This window comes from Antechinus flavipes, chromosome 2, assembly GCF_016432865.1.
Source record: "Antechinus flavipes isolate AdamAnt ecotype Samford, QLD, Australia chromosome 2, AdamAnt_v2, whole genome shotgun sequence".
NCBI classification, from domain to species: domain Eukaryota; kingdom Metazoa; phylum Chordata; class Mammalia; order Dasyuromorphia; family Dasyuridae; genus Antechinus; species Antechinus flavipes.
Window position 1 is genome coordinate 493646566 of NC_067399.1, and position 24286 is coordinate 493670851.

Here is a 24286-nt window from a genome sequence, read left to right on the forward strand (position 1 = left end):
GTGTCATAAAAGGAGTTTGGTAGGACTCCTTCAATCCCTATTTTTTCAAATAGTTTATTTAGCATTGGAGTGAATTGTTCTTTAAATGTTTGGTATAATTCACATGTAAATCCATCTGGTCCTGGGGATTTTTTCTTAGGGAGTTGATTGATAGTTTGTTCTATTTCTTTTTCTGAGATGGGACTGTTTAGGATATTTACTTCTTCCTCTGTTAGTTTGGGCAAGCTATATTTTTGGAGGTATTTTTCTATTTCATTTAAGTTGTCAAATTTATTGGCATAAAGTTGGGCAAAGTAACTCCTAATTATTGCTCTAATTTCCTCTTCCTTAGTGGCGAGTTCTCCCTTTTCATTTTTAAGACTAACAATTTGATTTTCCTCTTTCCTTTTTTTAATCAGATTTACTAAGGGTTTGTCTATTTTGTTGGTTTTTTCATAGAACCAACTCTTAGTTTTATTAATTAATTCAATAGTTTTTTTACTTTTAAATTTATTGATCTCTCCTTTTATTTTTAGAATTTCAAGTTTAGTGCTTGACTGGGGGTTTTTAATTTGTTCCTTTTCTAGCATTTTTAGTTGCAAACCCAATTCATTGACCTTCTCTTTCTCTATTTTATACAAATAGGCCTCTAGAGATATGAAATTTCCCCTTATTACCGCTTTGGTTACATCCCATACATTTTGGTATGATGTCTCATTATTATCGTTTTCTTGGGTGAAGTTATTATGTCTATGATTTGATGTTTCACCCAATCATTCTTTAGTATGAGATTATTTAGTTTCCAATTATTTTTTGGTCTACTTCTCCCTGGTTTTTTGTTGAATGTAATTTTCATTGCATCATGGTCTGAAAAGGATGCATTTACTATTTCTGCCTTACTGCATTTGAGTTTGAGGTTTTTATGTCCTTATATATGGTCAATTTTTGTATAGGTTCCATGAACTGCTGAAAAGAAAGTGTATTCCTTTCTGTCTCCATTACATTTTCTCCAGAGATCTATCATATCTAACTTTTCTAGTATTCTATTTACCTCTTTGACTTCTTTCTTATTTATTTTGTGGTTTGATTTATCTAATTCTGAGAGTGCAAGGTTAAGATCTCCCACTATTATAGTTTTACTGTCTATTTCTTCTTGCAGCTCTCTTAATTTCTCTTTTAAGAATTTAGATGCTACACTACTTGGTGCATATATGTTTAATATAGATAGTTCAGCCTGTTTTCTTAGCATCTTCTACCCAGATTTGTAAGAATCAAATGAGATAACATGGGACTTTGAAAATCTCAAAGTACTTTCCAAGTCAGGTTTGGGGCAGATCATGGCCACAACCATGCAAAGAAAAGAAGTGGAACGAGAACATGACTGGGGTTCAAAACAATCTCTGTTGTTTCCATTGTGTGATCATGGGTAACTCATTAACTTTACTGGGCCTTGGAGTTTTCATCTGTTTTTATTATTGTCATTATTGGCTGCAGAAGAGTTACTAAACAAGAGCTAGTAAGTAATCACACTCTAGAAGGATCTCGCAGTGTCTCAGGTGCGTTGTGGTGAAGAGTCTTTTCCTGAGACACAAAGGTTCACACCTTATGTCCTGGAAGAGCAAAGTCTCCAAGTCCCAGTTATTCCCAGGGAACCTCAGGAGCATGTTTGAGGTGGTGAAATCTCCATAAATGTCCTCTCCATTCTGCATTTGTTGTCAGAACCTTCTCAATATTGCTTGCTAAAAGGGAAGCTTTTATAAATCACTAATCCAGGGCTCCAGAGACTCAAGGTCCTTCCAGGTATAAGTCATTGGAGCCACAGGCCACCAAAAGTCAGCTGGGTAGGTAACCTACCCAAGCTTGTGACGGTGCTGTCCCATCACTGCCCTGCTCAGAGGGCTGCCTGGGCCAGCAAGACTAACCACAGGGCAGCCTGCTCTTCAGGACCCTCCCCCAAATGGCCCCCCTGCTGCTTCTCACCCAGGATGTCCCATCTCCTCGCTGTGTCCTGTTGATGGCTGTCTATCAGCCTGCAGTGTTGCCCCCTCGCTTCTCTCTCTTGCAATCCCGCAAATCCTTCCAAGCTCCCTTCAAGTCAACATCAGAAACTGGGCAAGGGGGACCCCAGAAGAACCCCCTCGCTGCATAGATGCAAAAGCCAAGGTCCAAAGGAGTTTAATGAAGCGTCCATAGTCACAAGGTGGAAAGCACAAGTTCCTCTGACTCAGTGTCTCCAGTTTCCATGGGTATTGCTGCAAACCTAACTGTACCTTAGGAGACGGATGTGGCTTATCTCCTGGCCATCAGGGTGCTGCTCAAGACCAGCTGCGCTGTCTGTCTGGTGAGAGACTAGCTAGGCAAGACTCTCAGGATGGAGCCCGTGGAGTTCCAGCGACTTCCCTCTCACTGGCTGTAGAGGGAGCTCTAGATCCAGAAAAGGGCTGAGAGCTACCTGCCCACTAACCCTGCCTGGAGGCAGGTTGGATGAAGTTTCGCTGGTCAAAGAGCAAGATAAAACTGGAACACCTCTGCACATAGTTTAATTACTTACAAAGCATTTTACATACCTTATCTCATTTTGATCTTCATCGGAACACACAGATATACCCATTTTACAGGAAAATATCCCCATTTTATAGAGGAGGAAACTGAAGCATAGAAAAATAAGTTATTCAGTTTTTATGTATCAGAATCAAAATTCAAATCCAGCTCCTCTGGCTCCCAAATGCCTGCACTATGTTCAGACAACCATTTCATCATGTCCCTTTTCCAATTCTCAATTCTTTTTCTGGTACCAAATGCACAGTCATAGAAATTTGAATAGTTTAATTCCCACATGGACCCTTTGTAATGTCTTAGCAGGTAAGACACAGGTAAGAAAGCAAAATGAGTCCCTGTCTGGTTTCATTTAATAATTTGCACATTTGCAAAGATTATAGTGGTGAGGAGAAGGGTGGGGTACAGCTTTATGATTGAAGCATTTAGTTGGAGGCCTGACAACAACTACAAAATAAAAGCAATCAAACATTGGTTCTCAAGGCATTAGAACTTAGAACATCAGAGCTTAGAACTCTAGAACCAAGAAATAACTATCCTCAGAACACTCAGGCTCATAGACTAGAATTCAGCATTCCAGAGCAGCAGCATCTATGAAGGCTTTGTTTTGATGGTATGTAAAATTGAATTGCTACTCTGTCCAGGTCGGGAATTGGTCCAGTTTGGGAATCAGTCCAGGTTAATCTTTTAGTTCCTGAGATGACTACAAATGTGCTCAGTTATATGACAAATCCCCTTCACCCAAGTAACATACCTTGTTGGGGAGAAAGATCTGGATGAGGGTAAAGAGAAAACTAGAACTAACAATTTTGACACTGGGGAAAAATAACATTAAATATGTCCTCAACTTAGTTTTGTAATTCTTAAATAAAATGTATTATAGGATGTAATTAAGGCAAATTCAGTTGAATGAGGAGGAAAATTACTTTCTAAGGTGCTGAATGATTATGTTATATGTTTGTAGTCTATACATTTCAGCACTGTGTCACACAATCTGTGGAGTCTTAACCTAGTTATGGTCCTAAGGATGATCCAGGTTTCCAGAACTATCTTTAGTTTAAAGATAAAGTCACCATGTGGATCACTATCTTCAAGACTGTCATGGTTGAAACTTGTTCTAGAAGCTCTCTGTTATTCCAAGAGATTATATTTGTCTTTAGCTGCTCTGGTAGAGACAAAACCTTTGGCATGGATTGAAGAAGAAAATATTTCCATATTTCTTCAAATGTTTGGTTTGTATGATAAATTCAGTATGGTGAAGCAGGAAAAACACCAAGTAGAGTTTATAATCCAAGAGACTGGATTAGTATAATAAATGCTCTGCTATTTCTGGTCTTTATTAATCTAGTCTAGTCCATGATATGGTAGAAGGAATGCTGGCTTTAAAAATCAAAAGATCAGGATTTAAATGCTGGTTTTAGCATTTGTTGTGTAACTTGGACAAGTCACTTAACCCTCTGACCATCAATTTCCTCAGCTATAAAATTAGGGATTTGGATCTTGTCCCTTCCATCTCAGAATCTATAATCTGATAGAACCAGGGATTGGATTTGTGATTTCACTGATATACAGAGAAGAGAAGGGAATAAGAATTTATATAGTGCTTACTCTGTAAGAAGCACCATGCTGAATGCTTTAAAAGATCATCTCATTTGATTTTTACAACAATCCATTGAGGTAAGTACTTTTATTCTCCCCATTTGACAGTTGAAAAAATTGAGCAAATGGGATTAAGTGATTTGCCAAGGGTCTGAGGCTGGATTTGAATTCACATGAAGAGAAAGTGTCTAAGGCCAGATTTTATCTCAGGTTTTCCTGACTTCAGGACTAGCACCCTATATATATTTTAGCTACTCAGTTGGGGAATTTCCACACAAAGAGACTCCCTCAATCAATTCCTTGTAATGTATGGTCTTATTGAAATCACTTAGACTTGGCTTGAAGTTAAGTGATTTACTGGGGATCACATATGCATATTTCAGGATGTGGGCCTTGAACTCAAATCTCCTTGGCTTGAAGGCCAGTTTTCTCTCTCCATTATGCCATGCCACCTCTCATAATGTTGTGAACACCATTAATTTACAAATAAGGAAAATGAGGTTAAAAAAAAATGGATTGTCAAAGAAACCAATAAGTTTGTTGTGGAGATAATAAAAGAATTCTGGTCTATTTTCACCACTCCAAGTTGAGGTCATAGTTGCTAGCAAGAAATTATTTTTCTAGTATAAAGAGAATCAGTTTTATTTGGATTTACTGACTCTACCTCATGTTTACTATGTCTGTTTTGACAACTACCACTATTACATTTTTATCTGATAGATTAATGAAAGGAACCAAGAAGGGAGAAGTAAAGAGTGTCTCTGAGGCTAGTTAAACCTGATGCAGTCCTCAAACTCTTTGATTATTTGGAGTCCTTTTCAGATTTTCTTATGACCTTGAATAATCTCTCGCTAAAAACTGTCTTTCCCTTGAAGTAATCCTTTTTAGATTGAAAATCCCTGCCCTAGAAAACTCTGCATATCAGTTTGAGGAAGGCCTAAAATAATTGACTTTAATTGACTAGGATATTTGAGTTTACTCAATAAAAGTTCTTAATCTGATGAGAGAATAATTAATGAATGAATTTAAGAGACAAACCTTGAAAATTTCTACCTCTTTTATGTCCGCATCTGCATTTTCACAATCACTGTAATGCTTGGCAATTTAACTTATTTCAAAGAAAGCTCTAAAGGTCATAGAGAATGGAATATTTGCAGAATCTTTAAAATATGTATTTACAAAAAAATTATGTTGGAAAGATTCCTTTCTTAGCTTCCCAAATCCCTCATGTTGTCTTGTAGGCAGCTACTCACGTCACCTTCCTCTTGTCCTTACTCTTACCCCCAAAATCTTTTAGCATAAAGCAAAGACACATAAAAAAGTATTTCTCTGATTTGTCTCTCTGATGAACCTATTGAGAACAGGTTATCAATTTGTAGTGAAAATTCCAACTACAAGTCCTAGCTCTTTGGAATCATAGACTGGCTCCCTTTTATATTATATTCCAAGCACCTACCATATTGCCTGGCATATAGCAGATAGAAAATAAATGCTTGTTGACTGATTGAGGGATAGATGTTTACCTCACATGCTGTAATGCCTGAGAAACTGAGCAAGACAGAGGTTAGAGACCAATTTAATAGCTTATTAAATGGAGAGAGATACTGGGACCAAATGGATCTTGGTCCTAGGGCTGAATGAGACTATCATCTCAAAGAATCCAGCACTAAGTATCAGAGAGCAAGCTTTTTTATAGGGTAACAAGAAGTGGATAGCCTGGAGTCAGGAAGACTAATCTGTTTGACTCTGGGCAAGGTACTTAGGAAAATGGCAAACCCCTCCAGCATTTTTGCCAAGAAAAACTGACTGAAAAACAACTGAAAAATAGTCATTTATAGCTTCATTGTTAGATCTTGAGATGAAGATCTGGATCTTATTCATTTCTGCCTCTGATACCAACAGGATAGAGCCTTAAACACATCATAGAATCTCAGAACTGGAAGGGACCCAAAAAGTCAGCTTGTCTACTCAAATTTGAACAGGCATAAGTGCTACAACATCCTAGATAGATGGTAATCAGATTTCTTTGTGATGACCTCCAGTAAGGGGTAGCAGTGGTGGAGAGGAACTTAATACCACTGTCTAAAGCAGCCTATTTAATATGGAGGTAGCTCTCCTAGTGAGAAAGTTTTTTCTTACCACAATTTAAATCTGCCCTTCTGAAAGCACTATTCATTTTCTCCTGATTCCACCCTTTGGTAGTCAAGCAAACAAATCTTTTTTTCAAAGTAGTATTTTATTTTTTCAAATACATGTAAAGATAGTTTTCAGCATTCACCTTTGCAAAATTTTGTTTTCCAAAATTTTCTCCCTCTCTCACCTCCTCCTTTCTCCCCAAGACAACAAGCAATCCAATATAGGTGAAACACACGCAATTCTTCTAAAAATATTTCCATATTTATCATGCTGAAGTAAAACAAATCTAATCTCTCTTCTGTGTGTCAGTCCTGGTGGCATGAAACCACTCACAGAGTTTTTCTCACCAGGTTCCTCAAATACTTGAAAATAGCTGTCATCTCCCTCCCTATTTCTCCCCTCACCCCAATAAGTCTTTTATTCTCCAGGCTAAATGGTTCAGTTTATTTAAGTATTTCTCATATGATATGGTCTCCAGGTCCTCTTCTTTCTCATCCTTTTCCTTTGGAAGAGCCCCAGGTTTCTCACATCCTTCCCAAAATATGATGCCCAGAAGTGAGCATAGTAATTTAGATGTGATCTGACCCAGGTAAAAAACAAATATCTTCCTTGTTCTGAACACTGTATCTCTATTAGTGTAGCCACTCAATAAATATGTATTGAATGAATGAATAAACAAATGAATGAATCAGTATTCACAGGGCCATGCTTGGTAAAAGAGTGGAATGTTTCTTAAATTCCTGCCAAGTGCATAATTTGTTTTCAGTGTCTCCTTCCACTTTTCCCCCATCTTTCCCACTCTCACTCCCCATGGAGTGATTCCCATTTTTGGCATTCTTCTCATTAGCCATCCTGGAGGAATTTTCCAAAACTCTATGAAAGACCATAACATAGAAGAGGACTTGGATTAGACATGTTCTACTTGTCCCCAAAGTACAGATTTTAAGGATCAGTGGGCAGAAGGCTCTGAGAAGCAGACAAATTAGATGTAGTCCATTGTGCTATCAAATAGAGTGAGCACTTTCAGGAGGTACTGGATGAACTCTTCCATGGAATGTCAGGATTCCTGCTCAGGTGTGAGCTGTACTGGATGACCTCCAAAGTCCTCCAAAGCTGAGATTCTACACTGAGATGTTAGCAATCCTGTCTTCTGAAATAAAAGCCTGAAGAGTTTAATAGTTAGCCTTGAATTTGAGATTAAATTGATTTAGCTTGGTCCCAAAGGGCAAGGAATGTAATGTTTTATTTTAGCTACCATATTAGCTATATTATTATTAGCTAATATTGTGATAAGAAACCAAGAAAACTAATAAGTTTTTAGTTTGCATAATGACCAGGATTATAAAGATGGTCTTCCTATTGTCCTCTAAGCTAATCAGACCACATCTGGAGCACTGTGTTCTGGGTGCTCACTTTTTTAGATACTAGCAAGTTTGTGAATGTCCAGAAGAGGGCAGCCAGGGTAGGGAAGAATTTTGAATTCAGACCGTATGAGGTCAGCCTAGGGGGAAAAAAATGGGTTGAAGGGGAGAGTAGACCAAGACAGATATCTTGATATATTTGAAAAAAGCTATCATAAGGAACAAATGAGACTAGAACTAAGAACAAAAAAGAGAAAATTTGCAAAAAAGCAAATTGGGGAAGGCATCTTAATAATTAGAGCTATACCTAAAAGTGGAATGGTTGCTTCAGGAAAGAAGGAACTTTCCTCTTGTTGGAAGTCTTTGTGAAACTTGGATTATCCATTTTCTGGGATGATATAGAAGATTTCTGCTCAAGTGCACTCATGAATTGGACTCAGTGGCCTCTAAGGTCTGAGAATCTCTGCCAACTCTGAGATTCTAAGCTTCTATGACCCTAAAAAGACAAAGTAGAAAGCAGATGCAAACATCAGTATCATATCCCAAGGAGAAGATTTTCTAATAGGAGCATCTCAGTTATCAAAGATAAAATTTTAGAACTAAAAACAACTTTAGACACCATCTAAAGCAGGGCTTTCATTTTACAGATTTCCTCATTCCTATTCTACAACTCTTTCCCCGGAGTATATAGCAGGTCAGTTGAAGAGATATTCTTGGTAAAGGTCCTCTCCAGTGTGTCTTATGATTCTTTTTCTTTTTATTTTTAGGGGGGGATTTTTTTGCAAATTATATATATTTTTAAATGTGAGCATATGGCCCTGTTTGAGAGCTAGTCTGATTTTTTATAATAGCTTTTTATTTTCAATACATGCAAAGATAGTTTTCAACATTCACCCTTGCAAAACCTTCTGTTCCAAAGTTTTCTTTCTCCCTTCCCCTCTTCCCACTCCCCTAGACATCAAGCAATCCAATATGGGTTAAACATGTGCAATGCTTCTAACCACATTTATCATTCTGAGCAAGAAAAATCAGATCAAATGGGGAGAAAAAATGAGAAAGAAAAAAACAAACAACAACAAAGGTGAAAATACTATGTTGAGATTCACAATGAGTCTTCATAGTTCTCCCTCTGGGTACAGATGACTCTTTCCATCACAAGATTATTGGAATTGTCTTGAATCACCTCATTGTTGAAAAGAGCCAAGTCCATCACAGTTGATTATCAATTATCTTATTAACAATAATCTTGTTGGTGCTATGAACAACTGTTCTCTTGGTTCTACTTTAAGATTTTTGCATCAATATTTATTAGGGAAATTGGTCTATAATTTTCTTTTTCTGTATTAACCCTTTCTAATTTAGGTATCTGCAGTTCCTGTGCCCCCAGGGCAGACAATTGTTCTGCCTTTGGGACGCAACCCAAAGAAAGCCTAGGCTATGTTCTTATGAACATAGAAGGGACATCGCCTTTAATATTAACTCTTCATATGATCCTATTCTGGATAAATTCTGCCACCAGCAAATTTTAGGTCATGTCTCATTATGGGTGTGTAATACAGTAATTTGAGAAATGTTTTAATCTCTTGGTTAACCTATTCCACTTAGCAAGTGACTAAGATATAACATAGGCCATCATTGTTATGAACCAGTTCTAAAGGGCCCTTTAGAATTTTACTATATATTACAGCTCTTTATCAGATGTTATCTGTGCTGGACATCCAAGAAATAACTTGACTGTATTCTTTAGAAGGAACTAATTTTTTGGACTAGAGAACACCATCTTGGACATAGGGTCAAGAGACACTAAGTGACCAGAATCATCGATGTTTATGAAAATGGTTGACTTGCCAAGAATGGAAGTGAGTCAGGCATGAGATCTGCTCCCTGGTCAAAATTGAGATTATAGAGAAAGTGATAAGGGTCATGAAAGACCCACAGTTTAAAATGGGGCTTCTTGCTGTGCTAGCCCTTAGTCCAGCCCTTCCTGTGGCATATATTCAACTTCGCTTACCAAAAATAGATTGTCAAAAAATATTAAGCACCTGCTATATACCAAGCATTGTATTAGGCTTTAAGGATATAGAGGCAATAAATAATCCTTACCCTCCAGGAGCTGACAATCTAGTGAACACAAGCAAATATGTATAAACAAGCTATTTACACATTAAATAGAAAGAGAGGGAAAGCACTATAGGTAAGAAGGTTTGGAAAGGCTTCATGTAGATGATGGGGTTTTAGCTGGGATTTAAAGGAAACCAGAGAAGCTTGAAGACTGAGAAAAAGGAAATAATTCCAAACATAGTAGTTCTGAGTTAATCTTTTTGCTCATCTTTCCCTCTCCTTTTTCACTTCCCCCCAAAACCTCGTGAACCTTATGAGCAAGTCATTATGATTAATTCACATAACCTTCTCTGAGTAGTATGGAGATACTGTTTTCTATCCATTGAAATACTGTAGCATCTATATCCAAAAAAAAAAAATCATTAAAAAGGGAAGAAGACCAACATATGCAAAAATGTTTGTGGCAGCCCTTTTTGTAATGGCAAGGAACTAGAAACTGAGTGGATGCCCATCAGATGGAGAATGGCTGAAGTTATGGTATACTGAAAGTTATGGAATATGATTGTTCTGTAAGAAACAAGCAACAGGATGATTTCAGAAAGGCCTGGAGAGACTTACATGAACTGATGCTGAGTGAAACGAGCAGAACCAGGAGATCATTATACATAGCAACAACAAAACTATACAATGATCAATTCTGACGGGCATGGTTCTCCTCAACATTGAGATGATTTAAACCAGTTCCACTTGTGCAATGATGAAGACAGCCATCTACACCCAGAGAGAGAACCATGCGAACTGAATGTGGACCATAACATAGCCTTCTCACTCTCTCTGTTGCTATTTGCTTGCATTATATTTTCTTTCTCAGTTCTTCTTTTTCTTCCTTCTTGATCTGATTTTTCTTGTGCAACAAGATAACTGTATAAATATGTATACATATATTGGATCTAACATGTATTTCAACATATTTAACATGTATTGGACTACCTGTCAACTAGGGGAGGGGATGAGGGGAAGGAGAGGAAAATTTGGAGCAAAAGGTCAATGTTGGAAAGGGTCAATGTTGGAAAAATTACACATGCATATGTTTTGTAAATAAAAGCTAATTAATTTTTTAAAAAGCTACCAAAAATACTGTAGCAAAGATTGTTTTCATCTCTCCCCTGCCCCCCATCTTTTAAATCTGTGCTCTAGGACAATACATCTACCTGGATATTCTTGTCCCCCAAGACCTGAACTACCCAGAGGAAAGAGCTGGAGAACAGAGGCATTCATTGTATGTGACCGTTGAGCAACATATAAGGTCCCTTTTTTATTTGTTAGTTTTAACAGACCTGTGATTTCATCAGGTTAGGGAGTTCCCAGTGAGAGACTTCCTCTGCTAATTTGAGTTGGCACCTACTCAGCAGCTCTTAATCTTGGGAGTAGCCAAGGTCCCTGGCTTTCTTCCTCTGAGAGCACCTCTGTCCAGGGACTGAGGGATGGGGATCTCCAGCAGGAAAAAATGTTAAAGGCATTGGCATGGGGAGCCCCCTTATAAGAGCATCATAGTACAGATGTCAAGTAGGCGTGTGACTAGAACACAAGGCAATAAATAGACTCAGGAAGTCATAGGAACGGTTGCATCCAAAAGCCAGGGAGAAAAGCAACCAGACCAGATGTGCAAAGCAGCCATCTACAATCAAGAGTGGGGAACCAGCCACTGGGTGCTACTTGCCACATTCTAGCTAAAAGCACTTAATAGCTTATAATAAGGTTTTCTAGTATCAGCTTTTAGTCTTTGCTGCATGTCCCTCTTGACATTTTGGAAAGACTTAGGGGTTAACCAGAAGTGATGCTAGAGCTCCCTGAGAGATATTTTTGTGTAAGATGAATTGCAATGGGAAATGGAAGCTGAGAATATTCAATATCCAATTTTTAATTTCATTGTTACTATTTGTCAAATGTTTTTGCTTTACATTTGTCATCTGGTTTGGTTTAGTTTTTTTAAAAGTATGAGGGGGAGGAGGGGAGAGCGGGGGAGGGGGCTCATAAGCAGTGATTTTTAAATACACCATGAGAGAAGTACCAGGGGCTTGGAGTAACAGAGAAGGGACCTTTCAACTAAATTTGGATGCTGTTCAGACATTTTTCAATAGTTTTCAACTCTTCATGACTCCATTTGAGGTTTTCTTGGCAAAGACACTGGAATGATTTGTCATTTTCTTCTATGGCTCATTCTATAGATGAGAAACTGAGGCAAATAAGGTAAAATGATGTTGGATTGTAAATTGGCTATTTCTAGAAAGCATTACAGAGTTCATTTCCAGGGTTGCCTCATGTTCTTTCCAATCTGTATATATTCTACATGCATTTGTCGTCCATGTAGCTCTGAAATAAATCTGAAGGTAGTTACCTAAGACTGATGGAGGCACATTATATGATTTTGTAACACAAGCCTGGCAACCCCAACTGTAGTGGGAAAATAATAAAATGCCATCTAGGAGACAAAACATGGGAATATTCAAAGTTAAAAATTTTGTAGAAAGATCACCCTAATTCAATGTTGGTGGAGCTATGAATTAATATAACCATTTTGGAAAGCAATGCAGAAATATGAAAATAAAGTTCAGAAATTCTGTTAAGCATAAATTCAAAGAAATCTTACTGATAAAAAGAAAGCCACCAAATAATTACAGCAGGATTTTTTTTTGTCGTAACAAATAACTAGAAACTTTGTAGATGCAGATTAATTGAGGAATAACTAAAAAAAAAGTGGCACATAATTGCAACTTGAGTATTAATTATGGTGTGATTAGAAAAACAATGAGTTCAGAGAAGCCTGCACTTACACTGCACTGATGAAAAGTGAAGTAAGCAGAGGTAGGAACACAATATATACAACAACTAGAGGAATATAAATGGAAAGAACAACCACAAAAGAATCAAAAATGAATATTGCAAAATTACAAAGAACAAGCATGACCCGAAAGAAGAGATATATAAGACATCTCTTTGCAGAGACAGAATGTCCATAAGTGTTAAAATATCACACAGATTTTCAGATTTTTAAAAATTATCATTTTTGCTAATTTTTTCTCATTAAAAATTCTTTGTTATATGGGATGAGTCACTGGGAAGGAGAAAAGGCATATGGGGGAAATTTAAGAAGTGTAAAAACAAGATACTAATAAAAATGTCATCTGCATAAGTGGAAAGGCAACACCTGGTACTCTCCTTTTGACAGTCTCTCCTTTTGACAATCGATCTTCCATATAGCTGCTTAATATTCTTAAAGCCCATGCCTGATTATGCTACTCTGTCCACGAAACTTGAAAGTTTCCTTATTTTTTCTGTGGCAATTAAAAAGAGACAAAATTTAATAACTTTAATAATAAGACTATATGTTTATTAATAAAAGGATGGTGATTTGGCCATCTCTCTCTTAGACCAAAGACTATCATAGTGGGCAGGTGGCCTGAGGATTATATGTTCTTTTGAAAGAAGAGTGGCAATGAACTCTGATTGGTTAACAATGAGATGATGAAGGCCAAGAATGACATCATATCACCCTAGCACAAAAAGTCTATCTCTATAATCAGATAACCCCAGCCTTGAATCATCTATTGAAAAAACAAATACTCTACCCAAGCCTGAGCTGAACACAATGGCCACCAGACTTAAGTGGCTTCTGAACAATAAATCCAATCTCATAATCAATAATCAATGTCCTTGAAGAGCCTGACCTTTTTAAAATTAGGACTTTAGAAAAAGGGGAGAATTCTGGATCTTCCCACATCATTGGTTATTAATATTATCTTATTCATAGAATAACAGTTTTCCATGGCATTTAAAGCCTCTCACAGTTTGTCTTTCTATGATGATAACACATAATTCCCCCTTCTCACACCCTCCATCTTGGGTAAATTGGCTCAGTACATGGTATTCCATCTCCGTGATTAAAATGCATTTTTAAAAGTTACAAAGTAAGTCTGTGGGTGGGGGAGGTATTAATAACTGGGGGAAATCAGGAAGGACTTTGGATTTTCAAGGGAGCTAGGAATTGCAAGAAGCAGATGGTGAGGAAGAGGGGGAGGGAGGTGAAGGAGTGCAAAAGGATGGGAACAAGAGATGAAATGTATATTGGGACTATCAAATAGGTCAATTTAACTAGGGTGTGAGAGAGAGAATCATGGGTTGTTCTCCAATGGTCCATCTCCAGTCAAGGTTTTCTGGCTGTCCCTCTTCATGTCCATCTCTCAGCTTCTCTAGAATTTTTTCTTTTTCTTTTGAATAATATTTTAATCCCCCCAATTACATGTAAAAACAATTTTTAATATTCATTTAAAAACTTTTGAATTCCAAATTCTCTCCCTACTTTTCCTCCCTTTCTCTGAAACAATAAGCAATTTGAGTGACCCCACCGCAAGGAAACTTTTCTTTAGTTAAGGAAATTAAGTTCTTCCTAATCATAGTGCCTTCCCTCTGAGACTACCCCTAATATATTCTATATTCATTTTGCTTTGACAGAGTTGTTTCATGTTGTTTCCTCCATTAGACTATGAGCTCCTTGAAAGCAGGGACATTTATTAAGCATGCAAAATAAACAAGCTTAATTAGCATACTCCTGCTAAGTACTGGACAGGGACTGAGGTTTTTTTCTCCAATCTTTTTTTATATACCCATTCCTTAATGCCACATAGTAGGCACTTCTAATAAGTGCTAGTTGGCTGACTGATATTATACCACAGAGTCAGAGCATTTGCTTAAGCATCAAAAGACCTATATTCAAATCCTGCCTCTGAACCTTACTGAATCATTTAACTTCTCAAGGACTCAAAATTCAGTTATCTGGAAAATAAGGATGTTAGATTTGATAGATGGTCTGTGAAGTTCATTCCAGCTCTAGGTTTTATCTTACGCACTAATTACACTGTTCTGTTTGTCATACTATGCTCAGATCATAGGATCGTAGATCTGGAGCTGGAAGAGTCCCCAAATACTATCTTGTCAATCAGCAAATATTAATCACTTCCTCTGTGCCAGGCACTGAATAAGTGCTGGAGATATAAGAGAAACACACAAACACATAGTCCCTGCCTTAAGGAATTTAAATTTTAATGGGAGTAACAGAATGCAAATAACTAGGTACATATAAAACATATACAGAACAGAAAGTATTTCAAAAGTGGAAGCCATTAGCAGCTGGACAGAATCAGGAAAGGTCTTCTGCAGAAGATAGGGTTTGAGCTGAGACTTAAAAGGAGGCAGGGAAATAAAGACAGGTTGAGGAAACGGACTATTCCAGGCACTCGGTACAGCTCTGGCAAAGGCACAGAGATGGAAACAGTTTTCCAAGAATGACCACTAGGCCGGTGTCTCTGGACTGTAGACTTCATGAAGAAGTGCAATTTGTAGAATGACTGGAAAGGTAGGCAGGAGCCTAGCTGTGAAAAGATTTAAATGCCCAACAGAGGATTTTAAATTTAATCCAGAAATAAGGAGCCAGTGGAGCTCATCTGAAAGATCAGACTTAATGTTTGAAAAACATCTGAGGCAGAGGTTAGAGAGAAGTGGTCTTGGCTATATGAGTAAAGAGAAAGGGACAATAGGAGAGATACTAACAGAGAAAGTAATAGTTATTGTTTATAGAGAGCTCACTATATGACATGCACTTTTCTAAACACTTTATATTTGTGTTATTTGAATCTTCATAACAAACCTGGGAAGTAGGTATTATATTATTGGTATTAATCCCCATTTTACAGATGAAAAGACTGAGACAAACAGTGACTTGCCTAGGGCCACACGATTGGTAAATTTCAGAGAGGCTGTGGGGATGGGAAAGAAAAGATTTGGCTATGGATTGGATGACGAGGTGAGGGAGACTGGGGAGTAGAGGTTTGCAAACTAAAGGGACTGGAAAGATGACAGAAATAGGGATGGTAGTGAGGGAGATGGAGGATAGAAAAATCCAATCCCTTCATTTTATAGATGGAGAAACTGAGGCACAGGGAGATTAAGTGATAAGGGGTAGGCTGGAGAGAAGGAGGAGAAGGGAACCCTAACAGGGCTGAGGTACACTATGGGGTCTTCTGTGCATTGTAAACAGAGAGGGGCTGGGGGGAGCAAAGCCTGGAGGGGTACAAGTCTCCGAAACCAGACGCATTTGCACACGGCGGCAGCAGGCAAATGTGGAGGCGTGAGACAATTGTCACTGCAATGCGCCCGAGCCTCTTAGCTCACAGAGGGGGGAGGGGGAGGCACCCGGAGACGTGCGCAAGGGGGAACAAGGCGGGGACGGGGTTTGCACTCACTCTCCCTCCGTTATAAAACCAGCTACCTGCTGCCGCTCACTAACCCCAGGCTCAGAGGAATCCGCTGGACATCCGTGGCTACTGTCTGCACTGCACCAAATCCGAACGCTCCAAGCCATGGATTCCCAAAACTGCAGCTGCCCTACGGGTGAGAAGGGAGGCAGCGCAGAAAAACCCTGGTCCCCAGGCTTCCCAGCGATGAACCCTCCGGGCCTGCCCTCGGGTTCTGCGGGGCGGGGCGGGTGGCCGCTGGAAGCTGCCGCAGGGAAAGGGATGCGGGCGCAAGGTGTTAACTAGAGCCCCGCTACCGAATGCATCATCTGAGGGTGCCCCGGAATTCTCTTCTCTCTCCCTCATTTCTTTGGGGGAGTGATTTGTGGAAGGGATGCGTTTCCTTCTTTCCTTCCCTTCTGGAGACTTTTTTTTGCGGGGACGGATGAGGGATGAAGGACCGGGAGCTTCTAAACTATGGTCAAAAACATGGCGAATTGTTCTTCCGATAGACCTTGGACTTAGAGTTGTAAGGCGCCTAATAAATGATGGAGCCTATTCCCCTCATCTCAGAGGGAAGAGTGAATAGACTGATGACTCTTGCTCATCTGTAGCAAAATCGGGTCCCTGTGGTCGAAGAGCTATCATTCTTTCCGTGAGTCACTGTGTCCTAGGAAATTGACATTGCCTTCTACTGACGTGTTTGTTTTGTTTTTTCTTTCTTTTCCTAGGAGGCCCTTGCACCTGTTCTGGCAATTGCAAATGCAAAGAGTGTAAATGCAGTTCCTGCCAGAAAGGAGGTGAGTAACTGTGGGCCTGTGGGTAAACATTCGTCCTCACCTTCCTCCTCCCCTCCCCCTAACTTGGTAGAGTGAACTTGGATCCTGGGCTGGGAGGCAGGTTGAAAAATCATCTTGGAGACAGAGGTGATGAAGTGAATAGAGCATCAGCCCTGGAGTAAGGAGGACACGGGTTCAAATTCGGTCCCAGACACGTGTTAGCTGTGTGACCTTGTGTAAGTCACTTAACCTTGCTTGCTTTCAAAAAAACAAAAACAAAAACGAACCAGAAAATCATCCAGTCAAGATCCATCTTGATCTGAGTCAGGGCAATCCTTGTCACATCGGGTGCCAAGTAAGCTAGAATGTAGGGGCAAGCTGAAGAGTTTATGGTTTGGGACCAGCTCAGTTTCCCTTTTCCCTTCCCCCTGCCCCTGCATCCTCTAAGCCCTTTACAAGCTTCTGTTCCTCCACTCATAGAAGACTGAACCCAACTGCTCTGGGTCCCCAGTGAGCAGCACAGGTAAAAGAAAGAGGCCCAGGGAAAGTTCCATCACCAATCACCATGGCTCTGCCATTCAAGTCCATGGCAGTTTCACTAAAGGAATCTGTGACAATAAAGCAGAGCTCAGTCAGCCCCCAGGAGGTTAGGACCCTCCTTTACTGGTTGCCTTGGAAACTCCCTATTCACGTCTTTCCCCAAATGACTCATTAGTTCCAGCTCCCCATAGTCTTTTTATCCTCTAAATGTACTCTTCTCTGTATTCCTCTTCCACAACTTTCTCCTCTTTCCCCAATTTGAGTGTGCTGCTATTTGGCCAAATCTTCTGTAGGGTTATGCTCCTTCCAGATCTTGGGTTCCTTTGTTTCCTTTGCTGCCATGGTAACAGATCTGGCTCAAATGAAACCAAGAAAGGTTTTTCCCTAAATCTAAAAAAAAAAGTAAGGATGCCTTTACCAACTTTACATATACTCACAGTAAAAACTTGCTGTCAAGTTTAGAATGTTAGAAGGCATCTTAATTATTATGACCTATAAAAGATCATAGGGTCATATTTAGAACTGACATCAAAGGGTCATTTAGTTTGCCTCTCTCCCATTGTATAGATAGTTTTCTCAAAGATAGCATAACTCCATAGTACCAGAACTTAGAGACAAGATATTCCCCTTGTATTTTTGTCTCTATTTTCTCTCTTTTTCTTTTTCTTTTCCCTGGCATCCTTCCCGAGAGAGAGAGAGAAAGAGAAAAAGAGAGGAGGGGAAGGGAGAGGGGGGGAGGGAAGACAAAAGGAGAGGAGAAGAGGAGGAGAGGAGGGGAAAGAGAGGAAAAAAGGGGGGAAGAGGGAGGGAGGAAGGGACAAAAAAAGTACTGTTTTGACTATCAAATGCTCCTGCACTCAGCTTTTACACTGGGCTGTGTAAATTGGTTCTTAGGGTTCTTTTACTTCTCTTCATCCTTAGGCTGCTGTACTTCCTGCCCTCCTGAGTGCCCCAAGTGTTCCAAGGAGTGTGCCGGCAAAGGGAATGACAAGGGTGGCTGCTGCCATTGAGGGTGCTGCAGGCTTCTTGAAAATATAACCATCCTTTCTTAAAGGCATGAGCTGTGTGCATCGTCTACCATAAAAATGTGCTCATGTGTTTTCAAATGAAAATAAACTCAGTGAACAATGTAAATTCCTGGTTTGTTATTCCTCCGAATGGATATATCACAAGGGTGGGAGGAAACAGGGGAAAAGGTGGGTAAAATTCACAGACTTAGATGATTTAGGACTGGAAAAGGCCTTTGGTCATCAAGCCCTACCCCTCTCATATTGAATAATTGTGAAAAAGGGAGCCCTTAGGTTCTCCTTTTTTCCTTTTTCAGTATACTTGAGAATTATGGAAAATAGAATCTAGTAGGTTTGGGATTAAAGTTATACAAATACATTACCAACTGTTCATAGCAGTTGGTTCAGAATCTCTGATTTTTGCCACTTGAAATAGATACTTGAGCTGTTTCCTTTAAAAAGTAGCTAATTTTTTTCTCATCCCTTTGAAGGGCAAGGGGCTTTCAAATCTAAGCAATTTGTTTTTTTTTTTTGTTTTTTTTTTTTGGGGGGGGGAAAGCCTATATTTCTATATCTCTTACAAAGCTGCTAAGGCCTCTGATTCAGAAGAGTGGGCAATGTGTCAAACAAACTAGATCTCTCAGTGACTAGAGCATTAGTCCTATTATAGTCAAGAGAACACATGTTCAAATCTAGCATCAGATACTTAGTAGTTTTCTGACCCCAGGTAAGTCGTTTAATCTTCTCTGCCCCATTTTGCTCAACTGTAAATGGAAATAGTACTTCACAGTTTTGTTTTAAGATCAAATTAAATATTTGCAAAGTACTAAATATATAGTACTATAAACAATATACATGACTATTAATCACTTGTGTCCAACTTTTCATAATCTCATTTGGGATTTTCTTGGCAAAGATACAGGGGTGGTTTGCCATTTCCTTCTCCAGCTCATTTTTACAGATGAAGAAACTGAGGCAAATAGGGTGACTTGCTCAGGGTGTCACATCTAGGAAGTGTCAGAGGTTCAATTTGAACCTTGCATTCTATCAACTGCACCATTTTGGCTAGCCACATTTTTCAAATGCCAAATGTGCATTTGCCAAAATAAATGTTTATGGAGAACTCACATTTAGCAAGAACTCCCAATGTGCCAAAAATGTAAATCTGGAGAAACTGAGGCAAGACAAATCAGGTTTTTAATATTTTAATAGGAGAGAATTTAGGCTAGCCATATTTGTTGGCTGAATGGGACTCTTGTCTTAAAGCACCCAGCACCCAAGCAATTAATTGCAGAGACTTTTATAGGGCTCCAGCTTTCAGGGAAACAAAGGCAAAAGGGGACAGAACACTGGATGAATGGAAATTCTAGGAAGGACTATAACTTTTAAATTCTGACAGGTTGGGGGTCAAGAAAGTAGTAGAGCAGGAGACAGGAATCTGAGCAATACCCAGGCATTTGGAGTTTTGTGACTCTTTGGAATGTGAGGGTGTCCAGAGGCCCCAATTCTCTCAGTCCCAATGAGGCAAAGAAGGGGGATGGCCACAGCATCCACAGGGCATAATTCAGAGAAACTGAAGCAGAACAATTCAGGGAAACTAAGGCAGACACTGAGATATATTACAAGGAAAAGCAATACAGGGACACTCTCAGGGTCTCTCTTAAAAACTTTAGAATTGATTGTATGACATGGAAGACACCGGCATAGGATTGCCCAGCATGGCGTGCCCTCATCAGAAAAGGTGTTGTGCTCTATCTATGAGCCAAAGCAGAAATGAATTAGCTTAGAAGAAACTGGAGATGCACAAAGTTAGAGAATCCACCCCAAATGTTCGTAGAGACTCTTTTCAAGTCTGACCTGTGGCAGAGCACCCTGAGCTCATATTGTCTGGTCCACCACAGTCTTACACACTAACTTGAATTTAACATAGTGATGTCATCTTGGTCCTCTTGGTGAACAAGGACAGCAATGACCAACCAATACATCTGGTAGCCTTAATATAGAGTAGGTGCTTATAAATGCTTGGTTCCTCCTCCTCCTCCACTCTCCCCATCAATATTTTATTCAGTAGAAGAATTTGAGCTCCAGGAACAGAATCTATAGCTCATTTTTATCTTTCTAACTCTGGTTCCTAGCGCAAGAGGCACTTAAAGGATTAGCTAATTGAATGAAAATGGTCTGTTAGAAATCTGGGTAACTAAAATTCTTTCCCCTCCTTCACATTAAGCCTATTTGTAAATCCAATTATGTTCCTTCTCTATTCTTCCCACTTAATTTTTCACAACCATTTTTCTTCTCCTTAAAGAGGAAAGTAGGGTAATAAGAACCCAATCCTTCCTAGTTTCAGGCCCTAGGCTTATTAAAATGAAGTATTCTATCTCATTTGGCTCAGAAGAATGAGTAGGGTAAAGGCCCCAGAATAACAGACGGTTTATTGCAAGGATTAGGCATTAGGAATAAGAAGTAACCTACACTAAAGCCACTAAAATTTTTGAGTTGAGTTTCACATTTTGCTGCTTACATGTTTAAGTACATCAGGTACAATTAAGGAATAGATTTATGGTATGGAGTGTTTTCCTCCTCTTGTCCCCCAAATTGTCTCACATTTATCTTTCTATTCTCTCTTCTAATAGAATATAAACTCCTTGGGAACAGGGACTGTTTCTTTTGTCATTTTATTCTCAATGCCTGGATCACAATTATGAAATACTTGTTAACTGAATACCAAGTGGTTTTTTTGTTGTTTTTTGTTTTTGTTTTTGTTTTGTTTAAGCAATTGGGGTTAAATAACTTGCCCCAGGGTCACACAGCTAGGAAGTTGTTAAGTGTCTGAGGTTAAATTTGAACTCAAGTTCTCCTGACTTCAGGGCTGGTGCTCTATCTACTGTGCCATCTAGCCAAGTGCTTTTGATGTTACCCTTTTTTCCCTGTCAGGAAGGAGCTATTATCAGATAATTCCCAGATAATTTAGAAGGGAATTCTTTAGAAATCCCCATGGTCCAACCCCCAACTTGGGTATTTTCAAACAGCCTTTTGAAATATTGATTAGTATATCGTTAGACAGGTCTGGGAACATTCAGTCTTGCCCGATTCCCTACCTTGGAGTTCCCTGGCACTCCCTGTCCTCCTTGATCATCCCTCCCTCTTGAGTTCAAGCCTTTACATTTGGGAAACCCCCAATTCTATTTTCCCCTATAGAAGATCTGCTTATGATGAAAATCTTTGCTAAATTCTTTTCAAGACTTAGCCCACCGTGAGGTTCTCTCTCTCCCTCATAGTGCCTTCCTTCCTTTTTTTTTTTTAATTTAAAATTTTTTTAATTAAAGCTTTTTATTTACAAAACATATGCACGGGTAATTTTCAGCATTGACCCTTGCAAAGCCTTTTGTTCCAAACTTTCCCCTCCTTCCCCCCACCCTCTCCCCTACCTGGCAGGTTCTCTAATACATGTTAAATGTTAAAATATATGTTAAATCCAATATATGTACATATATTTACACATATACATATTTGTATATATATACTTATACATATACAATGTATATGTATGCATTTATATTTATATAGTTATCTTGCTGCACAAGAAAAATCAGATCAAGAAGGAAGAAAAAACTAAGAAAGAAAACAAAATGCAAGCAAACAACAACAAAGAGAGTGAGAATGCTATATTGTGGCCAATACTCAGTTCCCATGGCCTTATCTCTGGGTGTAGATGGCTCTCTTCATCACTGAACAAGTAGCATTGGTTTGAACCATCTCAATGTTGAAGAGAGCAACGTCCTTCAGAATTGACCATAGTATGTATAGTCTTGTTGTCCTGTACAATGATCTCTTGGTGCTACTCACTTCTCTTAACATCAGTTCATGTAAGTCTCTCCAGGCCTTTCTGAAATCATTCTGCTGATAGTTTCTTATAGAACAATAATATTCCATAACATTCATATGCCGTAACTTATTCAGCCATTCTCTTGCTGACGGGCATCTACTCAGTTTCCAATTTCTGGCCACTACAAAGAGGGCTGCCACAAACATTTTTGCACATACAGGTCCCTTTTCCTTCCTTAAGATTTCTTTGGGATATAAGCCCAGTAGTAACACTGCTGGATTAAAGGGTATGCACAATTTAATAGCTTTTTGAGCATAGTTCCAAATCGCTCTCCAGAATGGCTGGATGTGTTCACAATTCCACCAATAAAGTATCAGTATCCCAGTTTTCCCACATCCTCTCCAGCATTTAGCATTATCTTTTCCTGTCATTCTAGCCAATCTGATCAGTGTGTAGTGGTATCTCAGAGTTGTTTTAATTTGCATTTTGCTGATCAATAGTGATTTGGAGCATCTTTTCATATGACTACAAATAGTTTTAATTTCTTCATCTGAAAATTGTCTGTTTCCTTTGAGCATTTATCAATTGGAGAATGCCTTGAACTATTATAAATTTGAGTTCATTCTCTTTATATTTTAGAAACAAGGCCTTTATCAGAACCTTGGAATGTAAAAAATGTTTTTCCAGTTTATTGCTTCCCTTCTAATCTTGTCTGCATTATTTTTGTTTGTACAAAAACTTTTTAACTTAATATAATCAAAATTATCTATTTTGTGATCAATAATGATCTCTAGTTCTTCTTTAATGGCAAATTTCTTCTTCCTTCAAAGATCTGAGAGGTAAACTATTCTATGTTCTTCCAATTTGTTTATAATGTCATTCTTTATGTCTAGATCATGAACCCATTTTGACCTTATCTTGATATACGGTGTTAGGTATAGGTGTTAGATGTAAAGTGAATTCTTATCCTAAAAGCTGGGGTCTTTAGGTTTGTCAAATACTAGATTATTTTGTTCTGTGAACCTAATCTACTGCACTGATCAACTGCTTTTTTTCTTAGCCAGTACCAAATGGTTTTGATGACTGCTGCTTTATAAAAAGAATATAATATAGTTTTAGATCTGGTACAGCCAGGCCATCTTCATTTGCTTTTCTTTTCATTAATTCCATTGAAATTCTTGACCTTTTGTTCTTCTAGATCAATTTGGTTGTTTTTTTCTATGTCAATAAAATAGTTTCTTGGGAATTTGATTGGTGTAACATTAAATAAATAGATTAGGTAATATTTTCATTTTTATTATATTTGCTCGACCTATCCAACAGCACTGGATATTTTTCCAATTGCTTAGATCTGACTTTATTTGTGTTTTGCAGTTTTGCATAGTTCCTGACCCTTCCTTGGCAGATAGGTTCCCAAATATTTTATCCTTTTGACAATTATTTTAAATGGAATTTCTCTTTGTATCTCTTGCTATTGGATTTTGGTAGTGATGTATAAAAATGCTGATGACTTATGTGGATTTATTTTGCATCCTGCAACTTTTCTGAAGTTGTAGATTACTTCTAATAGTTTTTTAGTTGATTCTCTAGGTTTCTCTGTATAACATCATATCATCTGCAAAGATAATTTGGTTTCCTCATTACCTACTCTAATTCCTTTAATCTCTTTTTCTTCTCTTATTGCCAAAGTTAGCATTTCTAATACAATATTGAATAGTAATGGTGATAGTGGACAACCTTGTTTCACCCCTGATCTTATTGGGAATGGTTCCAGTTTATCCCCATTATATATGATGCTTGCTGATGGTTTTAAATAAATGATTACTGATTTAAGGAAAAATCCATTTATTTCTATATTCTCTAATGTTTTTAATAGGAATGGGTGTTGGATTTTATCAAATACTTTTTCTGCATCAGTTGAGATAATCATATTTTTAAATTAATTTAATTATTGATATAGTCAATTATGCTAATAGTTTTCCTAACACTGAAGCAACCCTGCATTGCTGGTATAAATCCTACTTAGTTGTGGTGTATTATCCTGGAGATGATTTTTTGTAGTCTCTTGGCTAATTTTTTATTTAAGATTTTTGCATCAATATTCATCAGGAAGATTGATCTATAATTTTCTTTCTCTGTTTTTGTTCTACCT

At 38.4% G+C, this 24286-nt stretch overlaps 1 long non-coding RNA gene across 5 annotated transcripts; it reads left to right on the forward strand.

Moving 5' to 3' along the window:
• Positions 1-3133: 3133 nt before the first annotated feature.
• On the forward strand, positions 3134-18435 carry LOC127550733 (uncharacterized). 5 transcript variants are annotated; one of them, XR_007950937.1, is made up of 5 exons: positions 3134-3148; positions 10890-10971; positions 16014-16139; positions 16714-16782; positions 18223-18435. It is a non-coding gene; the product is annotated as an uncharacterized LOC127550733 (long non-coding RNA). The 5 variants fall into 5 exon arrangements; XR_007950936.1 differs by lacking the exon at positions 10890-10971; XR_007950938.1 differs by lacking the exons at positions 3134-3148; positions 10890-10971 and adding an exon at positions 15091-15105.
• Positions 18436-24286: the final 5851 nt, after the last annotated feature.